This window comes from Nicotiana tabacum, chromosome 1, assembly GCF_000715075.1.
Source record: "Nicotiana tabacum cultivar K326 chromosome 1, ASM71507v2, whole genome shotgun sequence".
Lineage (NCBI taxonomy): Eukaryota > Viridiplantae > Streptophyta > Magnoliopsida > Solanales > Solanaceae > Nicotiana > Nicotiana tabacum.
The window spans coordinates 32878574-32896131 of NC_134080.1; the positions used below are offsets into that span (position 1 = coordinate 32878574).

The 17558-nt window shown below is 38.7% G+C and overlaps 1 non-coding gene across 1 annotated transcript; it reads left to right on the forward strand.

The window, feature by feature from the left end:
• Positions 1–2635: 2635 nt before the first annotated feature.
• Positions 2636–2742, forward strand: LOC142165237 (small nucleolar RNA R71). Its single transcript, XR_012696124.1, has one exon. It is a non-coding gene; the product is annotated as a small nucleolar RNA R71 (small nucleolar RNA).
• The last annotated feature ends 14816 nt before the right edge of the window (positions 2743–17558 follow it).

Consider the following 17558-nt stretch of genomic DNA (forward strand, 5'->3'; position numbering starts at 1 on the left):
GCCTTAGATTTCTAGATTCCGTTAAATGACGATAATTTGATCTAGGGACCTCTGAATTTGATTTCGGGAATATGACCAAGTCCCAAATTACGATACGGAACTACCGGAATGGTCAAAACTTTTATCTAGTTTTGTTGCTCAAAATGTTGACCAAAGTCAACTCAGTTGAGTTTTAAAGCTCTAGTTCACAATTTAATCCATTTTTCACATAAAAACATTCCAAAAAATTATACGGATTGCGCACGCAAGTCGAGAAATTATTGATACCGCTTTTAAGGTCTTAAAATACCAAGATGATTATTTAATTTAAAGGTGACATTTTGGGTCATCACAAAAAGGCAAGGGAAAATGGTCTTTTCTGGTGGCACTATTAAGTCATTTGTAATCAATACATACTCTCCATCCTGTGACTGTTCTGGTAGGTATGAGTTCGTTATTTTCATTTTTTATTACTGTTATACCTCCTTTCTTTGGTACAACTTATACAGGACTTACCCAAGGACTGTCGGATATCGAATAAATAAATACATGCCGCTAGAAGTTTAACTATTTCTTTTTTGATAACTTCTTGTATTGCTGATTTAGTCTCCTCTACGGTTGGAATATTGGCTTATAATTATCTTCCATGAGAATCCTATGCATACATATAGCTGGACTGATTCCTTTAATGTCAGCTATAGTCCATCCTAAGGCTTTTTTGTGTTCTCTTAATACTTTGATTAGTTTTTTTTCCTATTCTGCAGTCAATGAAGATGAAATAATTACTAGAAATAATTCAGGTTCAAGAAAAATATATTTCAAATGAGAAGGAAGAGTTTTTAGTTCAATTTTTGATTGAACTTTTTCTTGTGAGACTTCCTCAATTTCTGATTCTTTTTCTAGTATTTCAACTTCTTGCCTGATCATGGGATCATCATCATATGTGGTACCTGATTTGGCCAAACATCTTTCTAATGCATCAGTAATAATTTGATCATCTTTATATTCATCTACAAGGTCATTTAGAAAATCTATTTGAAAACAAGAAGATGATGACTCATCTTCAGGGAATTTCATTATTTTGTGCATATCAAAAATTACCCTTTCTTCGTCAACGCTCAATATTAATTGTCCTTGATGAACATCAATGATTGCTCTTCCTATTGCGAGAAATGGTCTACCTAAAATTAATGGTACCTTAGTATTTTCTTCCATTTCCAGTACTATAAAATCTACAGGAAAAATAAATTTATCAACTCGAATAAGAACATTTTCAATGATTCCTTTCAGCTTTTTACTGCTTTGATCAGCCAATTGAAGGGATACACCAGTGTTTTTCATTTTACCAAGTTCTAATTTTCTGAAAATTAAAAAAGACATTAGAATTATTGAAGCACCTGAATCACATAACGTTTTTTCAAAGTGAGCACCTCCCAAAGTACAAGGAATTGTAAAACTTCCAGGATCACCAAGTTTCTATGGAAGCTTATTTTGAAGTATGGCACTACATTTTTCTGTATGCTTAACTACTGAAACTTCTTCCAATTTTCTTTTACTTGACAAAATTTCTTTAAGAAATTTAGCATATGTCAACATTTACTTCAAAGCATCTGTAAAAGGTATGTTAATGTAAAGTTGTTTTAAGATTTCTAGAAACTTTGAAAATTTTTTGTCAAGCTTTTCTCTTTTTAGCTTTTGGGGAAAGGGGAGAGGTACAGAGTGAAGATTTATTATCAATTCATTTTCTTGTACATTTTTCCCTTTATTCTTTTGTTCTTTTGGAAACTTAGATTCTATTTTATTCTCACCTTTATTTACCCTTTTCACTTCTTGTGGCTTTCCTTCTCTATCTGCATATGGATCATCAAGAGATTTACCTTATCTTAGAGAGATGGCTTTGAGGTGTTCTTTTGGGTTTTTCTCAGTGTTACTTGGTAGAGCACCTTGAATTTGTCCAGACATGAGGGTTGCTAATTGGCTTACCTGAATTTCCAAATTCTTGATAGCTGAATGTTGACTTTCAACCTTCTCTTCAGTAGCTTTAATGAATTTGTACATCAGGTCTTCAAGGCTTTGTTGATGAGCTCTTTGAGGCTGCTGCTGATATTGTTGAAAACTTTGTTGACCTCTATTTTGATGTTGAAAACCAGGTGGTCCATGTACCTGCTGCTTTTGATTAAAAAATCTTTGAGGATTTTCAGCACCATTAGCATTACTCCATTGAAATCCTGGATGTTTTTGTGCCATGAGACTACCGAATGAGTAATTATTTCTATAACCAATCACATTTACTTGTTCATCATTTTGTGTTGAAGCTTGACATTCATGATTTGGATGATTACCTTGACAAAAATCACAATTCTCAAGTTGGGATGATGTGTGAGCACCTACTTGAAAAGCCTCAACTTTTTGTGTTAAGGTCGCAATTTGTTGTGTCAATGATTTCAAAGCTTCAACTTGATTTACTCCTGCTGTTTTCTTGATAATAATTCTATCTGAAGGCCATTGAACAACATTTTCCGAAATCTCATTAAGCAATTGCATTGATTCTACAATAGTTTTTCCCATTATTGATCCTTCTGATGCTGCATCAATTACATTTCTAGCAGAGGGTTTAAGACCGTGATAGAAAATATATAAAATGTCAGGGTCTTGGATACCATGATGTGGGCATTTTCTTAACATTGCTGCTAATCTTTCCCATGCCTAGTATACAGATTCAGAATCTGTCTGCATAAAATTATTGATTTCTTGCTTCATTTTAAATGTTTTTGCAGGTGAAAAATATTTATTAAGAAATTTTTGGGTCATTTGGTCCCATGTTGTAATGGAGCCTCTTGGTAGACTTCGCAACCATGTTTTGGCTTCACCTTTAAATGAAAAAGGAAAAAGCCGCAACCTAATAGCATCTGTTGTGACTCCATTTTACCTTCAAGTTTCAACTAATTCAAGAAAATCAATTAAATGGGTCTGAGGATCTTCACTCGCATCACCAGTAAACTGACATGACTGTTGAATGGTTTGAATCAAGCTTGTGCAGATTTCAAAGTTGTTTACTGCAATTGATGGTCTCCTCACACTTGATTCTCCTTCAAAATGATCTGGCTTTGCATAATCTCTAAGTATTCTATCACGTCGTGGAGCTACCTCATCAAGCTATTCTTCTACTTGATGTGGCGGGAGTTGGTTGTTGTTAAGTTCTTCGTTCTCCATTTCTTCACGAGCTATACTATGAGGAGATGATGTTTGTCCTTTCCTACGCAATCGAATAGATTTTTCAATTTCTGGGTCGTAATTCGCCAACTCTTTTGTTGAAAAGCGGGTCATAAACTACCTGAAATCCATATAGCAAAGATTTTTTTTTTTGTGGAAAGAAAATCAAACTTAGTTCCTAAAATAGTAGTGGTGACACCAAAAAGAAAAAAAGTATATAAAAATTAAAATTGTAGTAGTACTTAATATAACTAGTGATACTAATTAAAAAAAGAAAATAAAGTTAATTTTTTTCAATGAAAAGAACAATTTGATCCTAGAAACAATAGTATGATATTGTAGAGTAAAATATAAATTAAAACGATGAAGAGAGAAAATGATACGAAAACAGTAAGTAGTATTATTGTTAATAAGAGAAAACTAAAAACGTTACTAGTATTAATAGTTACAATAGTAACCAAAGAAATAATAATTATAATTATAATAGTAAGTTCTCAAATTAGTAACAAAACAATTAATCTGAAGTAGATGTTGCCAATCCCCGGCAACGACGCCAAAAATTTGACGAGTGTCTGGCGTGTGTATAAATTAAACTCGTACTCTGTCAAATTATAGTATAGAAAGATGTCGAACCCACAGAGATTGGTTTATCTATTCTACTAACGTTTCTTGTTTTAATTACTATTTGAGAAAATCAAAAAGAGTTGAGTTGTAAATTAACTAACTAAAAATGCATGAACAGAGCAGTAGAACATATTTTACTTTTCACAAATATAATAAAACGTGTTGAGATCTTGACTTCACTTAATATTTCTATTATATAGCAGAATTATTATTCTTCAATTTCTATTTCTCAAAAATGTACAAATGCCTCTCTGTCACGACCCTAACTCCGAACTCAGTCGTGATGGCGCCTCTCATGAAGACAAGGCCAGCCAATTAAACCCAAATCACTTTTTAAAATAGTTAAACAAATATAAAAGCAGTCTAATCATGAATTAATGATAATGAGTAGCGGATATACAACCCAACACAGCCCTAACCGGGGTGTCACAAGTCACGAGCATCTACTAGGGTATAAATACAACTGAAAGCGTGGAGTGTACAAATATAGTCTACTGAAATGAAGAGAGAGAAAAACAGTGCTGCGAACACCAGCAGCTACCTTGCTAAACCCTGATGACTCTGCCTCCGATCAGCCAAAACCCGCTACCGGGTGTATAAATACCTGAATCTGCACACAAAGTGCAGGGAGTAAAGTGAGTACTCCAACTCAGTGAGTAACAAATGTAAATAAAGACTGAATCATGTAAAACATACCAAGATGTTGTATAGAAGCAGTTCAAAACCAGTAAGAAACTAGTGAAGCTGTAAAAATCTCTTAAAATATCTTAGCTCAGTTTAAACTTCTTTGAAAATGGCTTTTCCAACGGTTACGCAAATGAATACAAAATAGTTAGTGTAGAGAAGCACAAAAATTTGCCACTTGGGCACAAATACCATAGTTTAACAAGTAAAATGACAAGTAAATATGAAAGATAAACAAATAAAGGTTCGCCCCTCGGGCACAATGTCAACAACTCCGCCCCTAGGGCAATATCTCAGAAAAATACCAGCCTCTCGGACAATCACATAGAAGGGTACCAGCCCCTCGGGCAATCACATAGAATAATACCAGCCCCTCGGACTATCACATAGAACAATATCAGCCCCTCGGGCTATCTCTCACATCACAATGGGTACCCGCGCTCACTGGGGGTGTATAGACTCCGGGAGGGGCCCCTTACGATCCAAGCGCAATATCAAGCCATCTCGTGGCAACAAATATAGGCCCTCGGCCTCATATAATCAACAAACCACCTCGTGGCGTACATATCTCAGGCCCTCGGTCTCATAATCAAATCAATATCTCACTACTGCGGCGTGCAGCCCGATCCAAACGTATCCTCACAATACAGGCCCTCGGACTTACTCAGTCAAAATCATATAAGCTACTTGGGCAACTGTAAAACGTGATGCTCGGCCTAAAATATTAATTTGAAATATCATTTCAAGTATTAAAGCAAAATAAACTTGGCTGAGTTTTGGAAACAGTGGAAAATAACATGACTGAGTTCAAGTATAAAGTCAAAAACAGTGAGGAAATATCAACAAAAATCCCCGAAGGGTTCAAATAGCTTGCACTAGGCCCAAGTATGGCATCCAGCCCAAATAATAATGATAGCAAATAGTTTTCAATCAAATACGCGGTAAAATCATCAATCGGGATGGACCAAGTCACAATCCCCAATAGTACACAACCCCACGCTCGTCGTCGAGCGTGTGCCTCACCTCAATATAGCACTACGATGTGCAATCCGGGGTTTCAAACCCTCAGAACATCATTTACAATCATTACTCACCTCGAACTGGCTAAATCTCTAGCTCGCGACGCCTTTGTCCCTCAAATCGGCCTCCACACGCGTCGAATCTATCCAAAATCAGAATGTGGACGTCAAAATATGCTAAAGGAACAAAGCCCAAACGAAAACAATCAAAATATGACACAATTTCTGAAATTACCAAAACCCGAGCCCCGGGCCCATGTCTTGAAATTGAGTAAAATTTACATTTTCAGAATCCTCATACCCTCACGAGTCTAACCATACCAAAATTATCCAATTCCGGTACCATTTGGTCCTTCAAATCTTCATTTTATATTTTTGGAAGATTCCACAAATTTTATTCCCAAATTCCATCCCAAATCACGAATTAAATGATGAATTAAATGATAGATTCATGTACTCTAGCCAAATCTGAGTTAGAATCACTTACCCCGATGAATTTCTTGAAAAACCTTCGAAAAATCACCAAAATCCGAGCTCTCTAGGTCAAAATGTTAAATAAAACCCAAAACCTCATATTTATAGAGTACCCCCACGGATATCCACCTCTGCGGACCGCACAAAAATGATCGCGGTCCGCACAAAACCAGTGCGGTCCGCACAAAACCAGTGCGATACGCACAAAAACGACTGCGACCACACAAGTTTTTATCTATAGTGACAAGCTTTAGTATTTTGGCCATAACTTTCGCTATAAATGTCCACAAGTTTTGTTTTTGAATCATCTCAAAATTCCTTGTAGATCAAAAGATATGAGCTTCCGAAGTAGGACCAGCGAAATGTTCCCCACCGCGGCCACACTGCATTTTGTGCGGTCCGCACAGCACATACCGCGGACGCACTTCATTTTGTGCGGACCGCGCGGGTGGGTTCCGAGGCCGCAACCCTTCTGGACCTGCTACAACTATGATTTTCGGCCTAAAACATCTCGGAACCTACCCGGAACTTCAAACCAATTGTACCAACACATCCCATGACATTGTTCAAACTTGTTCAAAACTTCGGAACGCTCACAACAACATCAAATCACCAATTTAACATATGATTCAAGCCTAAGAACTCCAAGAACTCTTAAATTATGCTTTCGATCAAAAAGTCTATCAAATCTCGTCCGAATGACCTGAAATTTTGCACACACATCCCAAATGACACAACGAAGCTACTGCAACTCTCGGAATTTCATTCCAACTTCTATATCAAAATCTCACCTATCAACCGGAGAATGCCGAAATCTCAATTTCGCCAATTCAAGCCTAAACCTTCCACGGACATCCAACATGCATTCCGATCACACTCCTAAGTCCCAAATCACCTAACAGAGCTAACCAAACCATAAAAATTTCAATCCGAGATCAAATACAAACAAGTCAAATCTTGGTCAAACCTTTCAAATTTTAAGCTTTCAACTGAGACCGTTCCTCCAAATTCATCCTGATTAACCTGAAACCCAACACCAACGATTTACATAAGTCATAATACACCACACAGGGCAAGTCATTCCTGAGGACTGGCGAGCAAAGTGCAAATGTTCAAAACGACCAGTCGGGTCATTACATCCCCCCCACTTAAACATACGTTCGTCCTCGAATGTGCCCGGAGTTGTTCCAAAAGCCAACCAATTGCTGAATAACCTCACCATGCACATACCCGGGGGTGATACCACATCACCCTATCTCATATAGGTCTGATAACACAATGAAACTGCATTTCCGCATTCCAACCTAGCCCATAAGTCTTAGAACCACATTTCCACTCCTGAAATCATTCACAAGATCAGAATCTCACATCTATTTTCAGAATAAGCCCGAACATGCTGTAATCACCAATACTTGCAATCTCAGGTGCAATCACTTGATATACCACATAACTCAAACGCTCGTAGTGATAACTTCTAATTACAGTATCTACACACAACACCCGAATACCGATAGAAAAACTCTTATTAACTAAAGTCTCACCCCAACACTTTCATATATTTCCAATGATCACTAAAACATGCGGTAAGCCATAACCATTTCCCAGATCAACCATTCAAGAAGCCACTTCTCCTTTGGCAAATACCACAACAAATTTCTGAGCCGAAGCTCGATATTATCCCTCTAATATGCTGAAATCGAACCCGTTCGTATTCATTAATGATCCCAACAGTCTCCTCTGATCCAACACACTACCCTGGTGACATGACACATCAATGCAGGCCTAAGCCACAACTTGCACAATACGTGCACCAATAAGCAACAGTCCGAACATACTCAAATCATGAAAATGACCCAAATGAAAGAGTTGTACCTCAAGCTCACCAGTACCACCACAACACAAGGCTGAGAACCCGTCTCGCATCATGGAAACAGAACACACGAATCTAACCCTCCAGGTCATACCTCCACATAACTTCGCTGCGATGCGCGATCCTATCCAACACTGCTCCACATGAACCACCTCAAGTCACTATGCTTGAAATCGACAACCACGCATAATTTGATGTCTGGAATCAAAGCAATACATCACACCCACGGTGAAGCAAATAACTTACACCACGTAAACCTGAAAGGACATAACCCATAAACCATTCACCGAGTAATACCCAATTTCTCTTCCCGCTCAACTTCCACTATGAAACCCCAATTGAACCGCACCCTAGGTGCCTATAACCGACAAATCACAACACCTCTCTCAGCAATACAATTCGGAGCTAACTATGCCGACTCAAGTTAGAACACGCATCCACATTGGCCTGCCAATGAATTCCTCATCAAGGAGATTCTGAGGCTGTTCCTTCAACTCCTCTAACTCTGCCGGTGCCATATGATACGGTGTCCGGCATCAAATCAATATCGAAATCAATAACCTTGCCCGGCAGCATACCCGGCCACAAGAAACACATCCAAAAAAGTCCCTCACCACCGGAACCGAATCAATAGTAGGAGCCTCTGCACTGACATTTATCACGAAAGCCCACATAAGAAAGGCAATTCTTCCTAATCGTCCGCTGGATCTTCGAAATATAAAACCACTTCAATAGGACATAATCCGTCAAACCTCGCCACTCAATCAGTGGAATTTCCGGCATAGCAAATAGCGCCGCCTTAGCGCAATAGTCCAAAATGACACAACACAAAGACAACCAATCTGAACCCAATATCACATCCAAAATCTAACATACCAAGCAATGAAAGATCCGCTTGGGTCACCAAACCCCCAATAATCACTAAACAGTGCTGATACACACGACTCACAATTACAATATAGCCTAAATGTGAGAATTTCCCTCACTCTAAGTCCATATGGCACATGACTCAACATACCTGATCCCAATTCCGCCGTCTGAATGCATACCGTACCTCGAATACCCAATCATTCCACGAAAGATACTCTAAAATTCCTCTGTGTCCCCAAGCAAACTCGAATATCAGCAGTCGATCTAAAAAGAAAGCGCCACAATTCTACCGAAGTACCGTCAACTTAATCACATTGCCTTATCTTAAACATATACCCTCGTCAAATCACTCCCATTTAGCAATACCATTTCCTTAATCATCTAGAGATCATCCCCCTAATCATCTGAAGTTCATTTCTCTAATCATTTGAAACTGCCCGTGCTGCCTAAGAATTTTATGACTTTCCATTCAAAACTAAACCGTAACCTTACACACGCAAATCTCAATCCTCCACAACATACCGCATATACCATACCATCCTAGGATAACATGAGAACTTCATCTCCCTTATGAGCCTCAAACATCTACGTACTCAACTAGTCAAGAACTTTTCATTGATCCCATCTAGAAGGAAATCACTATGCATCTCATGCTCCTCATGCCCATAGAAAATATACATCTCCAACCAAGGTAGAAACCATCAAGAACTCTCCGAGTTCCCCTTGCACAAACCAGACCTGCCAGGACTGAATCCTTCTAACTCGACCAAGCTACGCAAGCCATCAAAACCTAAGAGCATTGCCACAAAATACCTGTAGGAACTCATTACCCCATACACACCCAAGGATTTAATCATATCCTTACCATACCGATCCGACCTACTACCCAACTATCCCATCTATCCTAGTTTCCTTCTGATTTACCTTCAACTTGATATCCCCTGTTTCTGTAGCACCACAATTCCTCAACCCAGGCCTACCACACGAGACCCAAGCATAAAACCACATTGTCTAAGGCGCATAAGCTGTTGAGTACTCTCGTAAATGTTTCCAAAAGTACCACGTTCAAAATACCTACCCCGAAAGGACTTCATGCGAATCTGGAACCATTAACTTCCTAATACTGATATATAGAATCTTATAGTTAATGTCCAAAGTACCACAAGTCTTGACATCTTCCAAATGAAACTCAGTTCCTAACCACATATACGACTTTAAAATACCTCATTGTTACATGTAGAATTTTGAACACATTGGAACTATTCTCGAGAGTCATTCACCCTATTCAAACTGCAATTAGCCTGATCAAGCAAATCGAACAACCCGTGCCTCACTGGCACTCTGACACCGCAGAATGTGACATCATTCCATTATAACCAAGCAGCCTCATACTCTATGCACCGAGCATCCTTTACCAATAACAACTCAAGACATTCCGTGATTCTCACATGCCTGTGAAGTATCTTATAACCTTTGTTAAAAAATTTCCTTTACTCGAGCCATCCTCAATCTCAATTTCCTCAAGCCATAACTGATTCACCAGCATGCCTCAAACTGGAATCAACATAGCACATAACCGTGCAATCAACTAATCAACAGCAGACTCCCCCACTTGGCTCGATGCCATAGGACATCATACACCCAATAACTCATAATGCATATACTCTCTTGCTGCCATAATACCATAGTGAGATTAATCTCAAACCCATTTGTAAGCTTGTGAAAACCCAGACCATCTAGTACTTTAAATCTTCAGCAAATCTCGCATTCACTTTCGCAACAGTTAAACACACTCTCTTAAGCGACCCAATTTAAATTTGCAACACATATCTTTCACTTGCCAATGAGATCTCCTAACAGACCCATAAGGATCGCACAACCTCAAATCACTTTGCAGGAGATAACCCACCTGCTTTCCCTCCATCTAACATTCTTATATACCTTCCACCGTCATAAACAGTACGCAGTCACTTAGTCTTCCTGAGTCTGAATTCATACCGCAACATGAAATTTACTTCACTCTCAACTGGGAAACATGAAAAGATCCTTCACACGCCCATAACTCGGGGCTATACCTCGAATCGAGATGGAATTCATGCACCTAATAGTTCTTTTATCCTTCCGCAGACCTTTCTCATCGCTTCCAAATCATATGGACACATCTTGCAGTACCAAATACTCATCACATAGTTATCCAACCCTCACTTCCACTAATAGGGATAATACCGCACATATAAATTCAAAAGCACTTGCTCACACAATCAACACCTCGGTGCTCAAGCTATAGGCAAAAATCTGGCCTCAAGTCCTCCAGACTGGCCCAACATCAACACACAGAGATCATATCTTGCCCCTTGATCGGGGAATCACAAGCCATCGATGCATATCTGATACTGAGCGCTTATGCGCGCATACGAACGCGTGGAAGGAATTTCAATAGTTACTTTTCAAGCTGGATCAAGGACGCACGATAAGAATTCAAGAATGTGAAGTTTTCCTAAAGGTTCTGCAGCCTCTCGAGGATAAATACAGACGTCTCCATATCGATCCGCGAGACTCTACTAAACCTGCTCATGACTCGTGAGACCTATGTAACCTAGGCTCTAATACCAACTTGTCACGACCCTAACCCCGAACCCAGTCGTGATGGAGCCTCTCATGAAGTCAAAGCCAGCCAATTAAACCCAATTCACTTTTTAAAATAGTTAAACAAATATAAAAGCAGTCTAATCACGAATTAATGATAATGAGTAGCGAATATACAAACCAACACAGCCCTAACCGAGGTGTCACAAGTCACGAGCATATACTAGGGTATAAATACAACTGAAAGCCTGGAGTGTACAAATACAGTCTACTGAAATGAAGAGAGAGAAAAGCAGTGCTGCGAACGCTAGCAGCTACCATGCTAAACTCTGATGCCTCTGCCTCCGATAAGCCAAAACCCGCTACTAGGTGTATAAATACCTGAATCTGCACACAAGGTGCAGGGAGTAAAGTGAGTACTCCAACTCAGTGAGTAACAAATGTAAATAAAGACTGAAGGCAATAAATCACGTAAAGCATTCCAAGATGCTATATAGAAGCAGTTCAAAACCAGTGAAGCTGTAAAAATCTCTTAAAATATCTTAGCTCAGTTTAAACTTCTTTGAAAATGGCTTTTTTCAACGGTTAAGCAAATGAATACAAAATAGTTAGTGCAGAGAAGCATAGAAATTTGCCCTTCGGGCACAAATACCATAGTTTAACAGGTAAAATGACAAGTAAATATGAAAGATAAACATATAAAGGTTCGCCCCTCGGGCATAATGTCAACAACTCTGCCCCTCGGGCAATATCTCAGAACAATACCAGCCCCTCGGGCAATCACATAGAACGGTACCAGCCCCTCGGGCAATCACATATAGCAATACCAGCCCCTCGGGCTATCACATAGAACAATATCAGCCCCTCGGGCTATCTCTCACATCACAATGGGTACCCGCGCTCACTGGGGGTGTACAAACTCCGGGAGGGGCCCCTTACGGCCCTAGCGCAATATCAAGCCATCTCGTGGCATCAAATCTAGGCCCTCGGCCTCATATCAATCAACAAACCACCTCGTGACGTACATATCTCAAGCCCTCGGCCTCATAATCAAATCAGTATCTCACTGTTGCGACGTGCAGCCCATACAAACGTATCCTTACAATACAGGCCCTCGGCCTTACTCAGTCAAAATCACATAAGCCACTCGGGCAACAGTAAAACGTGATGCTCAGCCCAAAATATTAATTTGAAATATCATTTCAAGTGTTAAAGCAAAATAAACTTGGCTGAGTTTTGGAAAAAGTGGAAAATAACATGACTGAGTTCAAGTATAAAATCAAAACAGTAAGGAAATATTAACAAAAATCCCCGAAGGGTTCAAATAGCTGGCACTAGACTCAAATATGGCATCCAGCCCAAATAATAATGATAGCAAATAGTTTTCAATCAAATACGCGGTAAAATCATCAATCGGGATGGACCAAGTCACAATTCCCAATAGTACACGACCCCACGCTCGTCGTCGAGCGTATGCCTCACCTCAATATAGCACTACGATGTGCAATCCGGGGTTTTAAACCCTCAGAACATCATTTACAATTATTTTTACTCACCTAGAACCGGCTAAATCTCTAGCTCACGATGCCTTTGTCCCTCAAATCGGCCTCCACGCGCGTCGAATCTATCCTAAATCAGAACGTGGACGTCAAAATATGCTAAGAGAACAAAGCCCAAGCGAAAATAATCAAAATATGACACAATTCTCGAGTCTAACCATACCAAAATTATCTAATTCTGGTACCATTTGGTCCTTCAAATCAACATTTTTATATTTTTGGAAGATTCCACAAATTTTCTTCCGAAATTCCATCCCAAATCACAAATTAAATGATAAATTCAATGATAGATTCATGTACTCTAGCCAAATTTGAGTTAGAATCACCTACCCCGATGAATTTCTTGAAAAACCTTCAAAAAATCGCCAAAATTCGAGCTCTCTAGGTCAAAATGTTAAATAAAACCCAAAACCTCATATTTATAGAGTACCCCACGGATTTCCACCTCTGCAGACCACACAAAAACGACCGCGGTCCGCACAAAACCAGTGCGGTCCGCACAAAAACGACTGCGGCTGCATAGGTTTTAGTATTTTGGCCATAACATTCGCTACAAATGTCCAAATTGCAATATCTTTATCTTTCGGGAAACTAGATACGAAGGGCTACAACTTTCGTTTTTGAATCATCTCAAAATTACTTGCAGATCAAAAGATATGAGCTTACAAAGTAGGACCAGTGAAATATTCCCCACCGCGATCGCACTGCATTTTGTGCAGTCCGCACAGCACATACCGCAGATGCACTTCATTTTGTGCGGACCGCGCGGGTGGGTTACGAGGCCTGCAACCCTTCTGGACCTACTACAGCTATTATTTTCGGCCTAAAATATCCCGGAACTCCCGGAACTTCAAACCAATTGTAACATCACATCCCATGACATCGTTCAAACTTGTTCAAAACTTCGGAACACTCACAACAACATCAAATTACCATTTTAACATAGGTATCAAGCCTAAGAACTCCAAGAACTCTTAAATTATGCGTTCGATCAAAAAGTCTATCAAATCTCGTCCGAATGACCTGAAATTTTGGACACACATCCCAAATGACACAACGAAGCTACTGCAACTCTCGAAATTTCATTCCAACCTCTATATCAAAATCTCACCTATCAACCGGAAAACGTCGAAATCTCAATTTCGCCAATTCAAGCCTAAACCTTCCACGGACTTCCAACATATATTTCGATCACGCTCCTAAGTCCCAAATCACCTAACGGAGCTAACCAAACCATAAAAATTCCAATCCGAGATCAAATACGAACAAGTCAAATCTTGGTCAAACATTTCAAATTTTAAGCTTTCAACTGAGACTGTTCTTCCAAATTCATTCTGATTAACCTGAAACTCAATACCAACAATTTACATAAGTCATAAGACACCATACGGGGCAAGTCATGCCCGAGGACTGGCAAGCAAAGTGCAAAAGCTCAAAACGACCGGTCGGGTCGTTACACTCTCACGATTACATTTATATATTATTACTATTATTGAACAATTAATTGTAGTCCTCTCGTTTATACGAATTAATCGTTAAAATGGTAATATTAAATAACCAGAAATATATACTTGAACTAAAACATGCTCTTTATAGTAGGCCCCTTTCGGTTACCCTGCTTGTTATAACGGATTACTACAACATCCGCCTCTTTCGATTACAAATAAGTGTAGAGTCAATTTTAACATATAAGAGCTAGATGTCACAAAATAAAAGTTAACATCTATCAATACCAAAATTTACTATGTTACTTCTTCCGCCTCTTTCGATTACAGAATTAGTAAGAAGTTAATATATAGTACGAGATAGATAGATGTTAACAAATTAAATAACACCTAACTATAAAGAAGATAAAATTTAAATGAAAAGCTTCAGCTCAAGTATGTGAAATTGAGGAATAATACTATTATATAGAAATATTAAGATTTGTCATTCTCCCAACACAAGAAAAGTTACTCCATAATGGAGTTAGTACTGACAACGTAAATATTCTTGCCCATTAAATAATAAAATAGATAGAAATATTCAAGGAGAATAATTCCCACTATTTAATTAAAAACGGGAACTAGAGTAATTTCCTACACTGAATAACTGAAGAAATTGATATCGAAAACTTATAATTTGAAAGTAAGATATATAAAGTTTCTGCTCCTCGCCTTCCACGCTTTAAACTAGCCCCAAGTTCCCATTTTATAGGTGCACTTGAAAGCTTTTTGAAAACGTGATTTTACATCACTTTGGTTTCCTTTCTTTGTACTTGGTCTTCACGGGCTTGCAAGGCAAAGTTGAGTCACGTTGAAAGCTTCTTATTTCTTTTATGTATTTTTCTTTTTATTTTCTTCTTCATTTATTTATTTTCTCTTACTTATTTATGATATTTCCAGCAAATAAAATATAAATATTAGTATTTAAATTAAAAATGATATTTATGTATGCATGATATTTTCTTCTTATCATGCATCCTTCACGAATAATCACTCAATCATTCCATAATTACCATATACCCATAGAATTAATACAACCAGTATCCAGAAATCCCCTTACTTGAGTCATCCTCAATCTCAACCTCTGCAAGTCATAACTGATTCACCAGTATACCTCAAAATGAAACCAATACAATACATAATCGTGCAATCAACTCGTCAATATCAGACTCCCCCACTTGGACCAAATCCATAGATCAAAACATATAATAACTCATAATGCCCGCCCTCTATTACTGCCATAATGCTGCAATGAGATTCAACTAAATCCTTTATGAGCTCCTGTAACACAAACCATCTAATACCTTAAATCATCTGTAAATCTCTCATTCATCCTCGTGACAATTAAGCCAACTTCCACAAGCAGTCCAAACTCAAATTGCAACACATATAATTCATTGGTAAGGAGAACTCTCTACAAAAATAACATAGGGATCACACAACCTCTAGACACCTCACAGGAGATAACCCACCTATTTTGCCTCAAACTAACATCTCTTTAAACCCTTCCACAGCCACAACTACTATGACATCACTTAATCTTCCTGAGTCTGAACTCATAACACGACATGAACATCTACTTCACTCCACAATTAAACAACATAAAATATCTTTCAACATACCCATAACTCTAGACTATATGTCAAATCAAGGTAGAAATCAAGCACCTAGTAGTTCTTTTTACATCTCAAGCAAACTCTTCTCGTCACATTCGAACAATCTGAACACTTCCCGTAGTCACATCATACTCGTTATATAGCCGTACAACCACTCATCGAGACACAAATTCCACTCATAAGGATTCTACAGGACGTATTAGTCCAAAAGCACGTGCTCACACAACCTAAATCTTCGTGCTCAAGCCATAGTCAAAACCAGGCCTCAAGTCCTCCAGACTGGCCCATTATCAGCACATAGAAATCATTTCTCGCACCTCATCCATAATCACAAATCGTCGATGCACAGCTGATACCGAGCGCTCACATGCGCGTACGAATGCATGGAAGGAATTCAAGAGTTACGCTTCAAGCTGAATCAATGTCGCACGATAAAGAAAGAAAGATGGAAAGTTTATCCTAAATGCCCTGTAGCCTCTCGAAGATAGGTATGGACGTCATCATACTGATCAACAAGGCTATACTAGACACTTGCTCATGACTTGTAGAACCAATGAACCTAGAGCTCTGATACCAATCCGTCACGACCCAAAATTCGATTAGTCGTGATGGCACCCAATACAACCCGCAAGGTAAGCCAATTAACAACTATCCAATTCCAATAATATTTAATAAGACAATTAAGTAAAAGAAATTATCTGAATCCTATACATTTTCCAAGGACTGGTAGTACAAATCATGAGCTTCTAAGAATAAAATTTACAAAACTGATATGAAGTAAATACATCATCTGTTCGAAAACTACATAAATAAAGTTTTATGAATCTAAGGCTACCATGAACAAGAGGTAGCTACAACCGGAAAGCAGGTACATCTTCAAATCCAGCTCCCGACGGACACAATAACATCAACAGTCAACATCTGCACGCAGGGTGCAGAAACGTCGTATGAGTACAACCGACCCCACGTACTCAATAAGTAACAAACCTAACATTAGGTTGAAAATAGTGACGAACTGGAATAAAAGTCGAGTCCAACACCAATAGCAAACAACAAATCATAACAACGTAAAGCAAATAATAAAAAAAGTAACTCAGAGATGAAATGCTTCGTTTTTTTCATAGTTTTCCAAAAAGAGTTCCACTTTTCAAGTATATCACTAAAAACCCAACTCCTTTACCGAAATCGTCGAAAATACGAGTAAGTTAGAAAACTGAGAGTTTTCCCAAAACTCCTTTCAACAGTAAATATGATATTTCATTTCTCTCCAGATAGCAAGTGTAAAATACCTCTTGATGCCCATATGTCAATATATGTGAGAAGTCACGAATGACGTGATACCGTACAACATGAGAAAAATGCATCTCTATGCCTGTATGTCATGTGCATGTCAAATGCGATGCGACTTAATGATAAAACAATATGCATAATCTCAGAATATCAATTCACTTAGTCCTCCCAGTCAACTCAGTCCTCACAGCCACTCAGTCCTTACATCCACTCAGTCCTTACAGCCACCCAGTCCTTACAGTCAATCAATCCTCCCAATCACTCGGCACTCGCACTCAATAGGTACCTGC